The sequence below is a fragment of the Drosophila virilis genome, chromosome X (assembly GCF_030788295.1).
Source record: "Drosophila virilis strain 15010-1051.87 chromosome X, Dvir_AGI_RSII-ME, whole genome shotgun sequence".
Classification (NCBI taxonomy): Eukaryota; Metazoa; Arthropoda; class Insecta; order Diptera; family Drosophilidae; genus Drosophila; species Drosophila virilis.
In genome coordinates this window covers 10,281,555-10,288,388 of record NC_091543.1, presented here as the reverse complement: position 1 = coordinate 10,288,388, position 6,834 = coordinate 10,281,555, and the positions used below count along the sequence as shown (strand labels likewise).

Genomic DNA, 6,834 nt, shown 5'->3' with positions numbered 1-6,834 from the left:
AAGTGCCTTCGCGAACTGCTTCTGTCTCTACCCCACTCTCCCCCCCCCCCCTCCCTCTCTTGCTCTCAGAACATTCGACCTTTTCAGCTGTCCCTTCAAATTGGTTCCTCATCATTGTTAAGCACACACACACACACACACACACACACACGCACACACTCACACACACATAGGGGCACAGTGAGAACCCTTGTCAGTTCTCTTCATCACACTCAAGTGTTCTCAGATGATAAATCATTTTTTTTTTTTTTGCTCCGATCCAAATATGTTTTTCATTTTTTTTAGGTCCGAAAATTAGTGCAGATAATCCTATTAACATATTAAACTGTCATGATTTGTGCGGACCCCATAGAAGAAGCAGCAGCTACAATCATCTATTCATCATATTCATTATCTTATTATTACTGTTATTATTATTAATATTATTATCATCGGTGATATTCTTAGCTTACCACGAAATAGGTCTTTCCGAAGTGGAGATAGGTGGGTTTTTAGGGGGTGGTAGGCTCTCATACCTTGCGTCAGCAGAGAGAGTGAAAGAGAGATGCAGAAGAACTGTTCCGCCCTTTAGCCAAAAAAAAATAAATAAATAAATAAATGTTTAATATTATTATTATTTAAATGATAAATATTATTTTGTAAGGTTTTATTATTATCATAAAAATATTATCATTATTAATATTAATATTAGTATTATTATAATGATTATTATTAATTTTATTACTATTAAAATTATTATTATTATTATTAATATGACTTATAATTATTATTATTATTATTATTATTATTATTATTATTATTATTATTATTATTATTATTATTATTATTATTATTATTATTATTATTATTATTATTATTATTATTATTATTATTATTATTATTATTATTATTATTATTATCATTATTATTATTATTACTATTATTATTATTATTAATATTAATATTAGTCTTATTATTAGTACTAGTATTATTGATTTTATTATTATTATTATTCTTATTATTATCATTATTATTGTTAATTTTAATATTATTGATAAATTATCTTGCTTCTGACTTTGAGCAAGCGACCTCACGCTTGCTGGTTCGACGCTCAAGCGCTCAAGGGCAGCTTGGTGCTCACTTTCGACCAAAAAGAAAGTTCTCGCTAAAATTCTGGCTTGTCATACTCTTTAACAGGGTATTATAACTTTGTCACCAAATGTGTTATTCATAGAAGGAGTTAATAAAACCATCTGTCCCTCAGTCTTTTTCTATGAGGATAGGTCGGAACAGGCCGGAACAGACCGGATCGGACGACTATATCAAATAGCTGCCATAGGAACTATATTTTCTTGCATTGAAAACTTGTTTGTTTGGTTTTACGAGCTTTACATTTCTCAGATATCTGCAAAGTCGTAAGGCAAGTGCCTACAAGGGTATTAAATGTTCGGTGTACCAAAGATATTGTTATTTCAATACTCTGTTCGCCGAGTGAAAGAGGGCATATAAGTTATTGACCTAGTTTGTGATTTGCTAATTCAATGCCTGGCAGTTGAGAGGACGACTTTTCGATTTGGTTTTGGACCCCCCCCCCCCCCCCCTGCATAATATCCCCTGCCCTATCAATCAAGCAACACACAGATTGGGAATAAGTTGATAATGATTCGCAGATGAAAGCTTGTCTCGGTTCTAATTGGCTGTTAATTGAGAAACTATGAAAAGTTTTTAATTAGCTTTGGCTGAAACAAGGCTTAGCCGAGACACAAACCAGCCGCAAAATTAGCCATAAACTGCACAGTGGCGCCATCTGTGCGCAGTGCACGTTTGCCAAAAAGGAACAAAAAAAAAAAGGAGAAGATAAGAAAAGAACTACATGAATTTTCTTTGAAATTTGCAAAATTTGAAGCAGATCTCACGAGATACACTCGCAGAAAACAAAACAGGCGCACGACTAGCAGATACCCTACAGACGCCTGTATGGGTTAAGAATGGGAATCGATTAATTCCGGCTGTGAAAATTGTTTGGCATCGGATTATGTTTTTATGGCTTTAGAGCGAAAATGTTCAATACACTTAACAAAATCGACAGGCTTTTGTTAAGACGAATCTATATACCAAACTTTATAACTAAAGCTCGTGCAGTCTTCGAGTTGTGATGAGATGGGATCAGAGTCAGGGGAAACTGTCTGGACGACGTAGGGAGGCAGCTTTGAGGTACACCTACACGATGAAACGTAGTGAAGCAATGTCGAATGTCGATTTAAAATACTTGTAAAATAAATATAATAATTCTCATGTGACAGCGGTGGGATTCGAACCCACGCCCTTTCGGACTGGTGCCTAAAACCAGCGCCTTAGACCACTCGGCCACGCTGCCAGCTGACCTTCAGGCGACTTTTACTTACATTTATACTAACTAATGCTCATTTTTCGTAAATCTTAGATTTTGTAGACAGCTTTATTTCACTGCAAATTCTTTCAATTACTTGAATAATTAATTATTCTTTCAATTATTAGTTTATTCAACTTTTGTATCCCCGCCAGTTCTCTGTTTCCCACTCTTTAAACTGGAATTCGTTCACCTTTACCTTTACCATTTCTTCATTTTCTCACGTTGCGAACAACAAATCGCACAATTAAATAATTGAAAAATCGAATTTCGATTTAATTGTTGACGAGCATCAATAAATGGCTAATACAAAATGTCCTCTGTTGCTTTTTTTTAACTATTATTTATTTATTAACGGTCGGTGAAATTCGTATACCCTGTTTTCCATTGGGGCATATTGGTTTATGAACTTATCTTAATCCGAAAGACTTTTACATTATTTTATATAACATTCTATGTGAGCACTGAAGTACCGAACCAGTTCGTAGACTGGTTCGTATACTAGATCCTACACTGGTTCCTCTACTGGTTCGTATACTGGCTCGAGAACTGGTTCGTATAGGGATTCGTATACAAGTTTGTATACTGGTTCATAAACTGGTTTGTAAACTAGTTCCTATACTGGTTCCCATACTAGTTCCTTTACTGCTTCGGATACTGGTTCATTTACAGATTCATATACTGGTTCGCATGCTAGTTCGTATACTGATTCTTATACTGCTTCGGATACTGATTAATTTACTGGTTCACACACTAGTTCAGTTCCCTAACTAACTTTTTAAGCATACACTCGGCCAATCTTCATATAACTTAGCTTAGCTTTTTTTACACTCTGCACCCATTGAAACGGGCATATTGGGATTGTGGAAATATACATAACTGGCTTTTTAATAGCAAGAGAGACACAATTAAATATGTAGTTTCTTGTGGAGCATAATGAGAGCCTGAGCACCGTCCCAAAATAGAAATTTCGTAGATATAGTCTCGGCTTAAGCCCTGAACAAATCAAAAGAATCGGAGTTATAAGAACCGAAGTCAGAATGTATGCTCCAGACAGAGTTAAGAAGAAGCACAGCGTTTGCAACTAAAAGAAGGTTTGACTGCTTGATCAGTCGCTACAGGGTATTTATATAGGTCGGATGTGCCCGACTAATGGTCTTTTACCATATGTGAACCACTTTTGAACCGGTTCACAGGCACAGGTTGACCGTGCACTGAACACCACAAAAGGGTAACTCAGCTCGAACAGTGTCCACGCATTATTTGATTGATTTCTCAATTATGTTGTTCTCTAACGCTTAACACGATTATGCTCGATTATCATTATGATTATTATTATGATTATTATTATAATTATGGATTATTAGTGAGCTGCCATTGTGCGGCAATTGGGCTTTCAACTAATCACTAGACAGCAACAATGCCAACAATTCTGTGACAATAATATTGTCTGTCTCTTCTTCATGTTGTTGTTGTTGCTGTTTGTTGTTGTTGTTGTTGTTGTTGTTGTTGTTGTTGTTGTCTTTTTTTGATGGCCAACACCAAAATGGCCGGCAGCTGAGTTTGAAGATCCGAGAGATGCGTTCATTATATGCTCAAATGTCCAAAAGCGAAACAACTTAATTACACAACAATGGAAACAACAACAACAGCAAATTGGTGTGCTCTAGTCGGGCATGCATGACTGGTAGATACCCCGTAATGAGCACATACCAATTTTCAAGCGTCTAGCTTCTAAAGTTCCCGAGTTAAGCGCATTACAAGCCGACGGATCCTGAGCTGAACTATTCGTATACATGAATAGGGTAGTGCAGTAGTAGCCTCATACCCGCTCTGTTTGCAGTTACAGGGTATAACAACATTTGAACAATGGCATTTTGGCAAGTTTTACAACGGCTCTTCAGGTTTTTTTTTTTTTTTCGATTTATGACAGCTCTTTTTTTTTGTGTTTTGTGTTGTATTTCTGAAGCAATTGCCCAAAAACAAAATAGAAACAATAAATGAATAAATAAATAAATCTAACTGAACTTTAATTGTTCATAATTAAGTTTTGTCGCTTCGTCGTTTCATTGAATAAAGCCGAGTAAATAAAGACTCGACACATCATTGACAGACGCAACAATTGTGTTATTTTTTTTTTTTTCGGTTTTGTTTCGAGTCCGAAACTCGAAACTTCAACTCAAAGTCGAACTGCTGCTGCTGCTGCTGCTGCTTCATCTTCTTCTTCTTCTTCTTCTTTGCGTGTTTTTGGGCAACTTTCGCACTCGAAACGGAGCACTTGAGCTCTAAAGCGTTAATTGAATCATTTGTCGGCTTCTCAACGGCCAGCGACATCAACTGTCAAGCCGAGGCACCCTGTGTTTGCGTGGCACCCTGTAAACAAGCACACATCTCGACTGCAATCGACTGCACAATACCCTAGAACTTGGCCAACTGCAACTGTTGAGCGGAGCCTCTATCTCATGACGGCTCTCAAACTGTGTTGCCTACAGCGAAGACTGCCAAACTGTGTGCTAATACACACAGTATACCCCATTGGCGATCTGCGAACAGGGTATACAAAGAAGGAAGGTTTCAGGTAGTATGTTCGTTATGCGCTGTGAGAATCGCACGTCAAAATATTTGCAAAACAAAGCTGCAAGTTGAAGGACAAACAGGGAAGGACATGCAAACACACACACACACACACACACGACTGTAGCCAAATGATCGCCAGCTGAAAGTTGTTTATGCCTAATATGAAAACTATGCCAGCGTATCAGGTTACCAGGTAGCATCATCATCATCATCATCATCTTTATCATCTTTATCATCATCATCTTTATCATCATCATGGCCATGCTCATTATAAATAGCTTAGAGGAAATTCAATATACATATTTCGTATTTTGACAGGCCTCGAATTGTATTTTGGATATTTCTTATTGGCATTGTCCCGTCCGCTCCCCCCGCCCCCCTCCTAATTGCAAAGTTAATTAACAATAAGCAATTGAAGAAGAACAAGATTGAAAGAAATTCGCCTTAAAAATGCTCACAGCATGAATCATGCACATTTCCCATTCCACATTCCATCCTTCCATCATTCCAGCCCAGGATCGCGCGCACAACCTGCGCAGCAAAATATCAAATTACTCCACGTCGCATTCTCAAGCTACGCAGTTGCGCGCCCTCGATCGCTCGCTCTCCCACGGCCAGCTATTTGATTCTAGGCGCTCTCTCTCTCTCGCTCGCTCGCTCACTAAACATCGCCAGACTGCGTGGCCGCTGCGATAGACAAAGAGACGACGGCGACGGCGACGGCGACGGCGAGGTTGTCGTAAATGCACACACAACTAAGATTGTTGTTGTTGTTGTTGTTGTTGTTGTTAGTGGAGCTTTGGCATTTCGATTGTTTAACAGACTTGCGGCGAAAAAGCTCGCGCGTGGGGGCTGCCGTTGCGGCTTCTAAAGACGCGTTTGTTTGATGGGCGTGAGAAAAGAGCGTTTTGAGGCGAATAACAAAAGCACCGTTGTAACATTGTATGGGCGACTGCATGCCAATTGTAGTTCGCTTCGCTTGTTGTTGCTGTTGTTGTTGTTTTTGTTGCGTGATCAGCGCTGGCAACTTGTCGCTGCATTTGCTGTTCGCCGCAGTCGCAGCTATTGCAAGCTGCGCGCCGTTGTAAACAGTTAATTTTGGTCATTTTAATGGCAAAAGTTCGGCAACATTTTAATTAGACGGCTTTTTTTAGTGTGCGCCCCACAAACAAAAACGAACCAGCGAACAACACCAACAACAACAACAACAACAACAACAACAAATGCTGCTCGTAGTTTTTACAACTCCTGCTAGTCTCGACTCGGTTGTTGTTTTTTTTTTTTTTTTTGCTATAAATTGGCGTCCTTCATTGAACGAGCCGAAAGCTGCCGCTGCGCTGCCGCTGTCGTTGCCGTAGATCCCACCCCATCAACGGACGCAGCAGCGTTAGCGGCAGCGGGCGGTCAGCACCACAAACAATACAAAATGGGCACCATACACACACACACACACCAGCAAAGGGGCACCAATACACGCGCAGCTCGGCGCACGCACACAATGAAAACGGGTCGTATCACTGGAAACATTCCAGGCCAACTGGAAGTATAGCGTGTGTTGAAGCGGCACAGCTAGCCAAACGTTGGTGTACAGCAGCTGTGCTGCTCGCACGCACGGCATGCTGCTGCGCACATGCGCCATATTGAGCTCACACGCTGTGCAGGGGAAATTGTCGCTTCGACGTGCTCGCTGCATGGCATTGGGTGTGCGAGCGGCACAGCTAGCTGTGCGGCAGTCGACTGACACCGCCCCTGATGCTGGTGTTGATTTACCGTTGCGTGCCAGCGACGCCGACAGCGCAGCAGCGGCGCAGCAACGACAGTGGCGACAACGTTGACAACGTCGCTGCCAAGGACCAAGTCAGGCAACAATATCCCGTTGCCGTTGCCGT

General features: G+C 40.2%; 1 non-coding gene across 1 annotated transcript; it reads right to left on the bottom strand.

The window, feature by feature from the left end:
- Positions 1 to 2,276: 2,276 nt before the first annotated feature.
- TRNAL-UAG (transfer RNA leucine (anticodon UAG)) lies at positions 2,277 to 2,356 on the bottom strand. Its single transcript has one exon. It is a non-coding gene; the product is annotated as a tRNA-Leu (tRNA).
- Between the last annotated feature and the right edge of the window lie 4,478 nt (positions 2,357 to 6,834).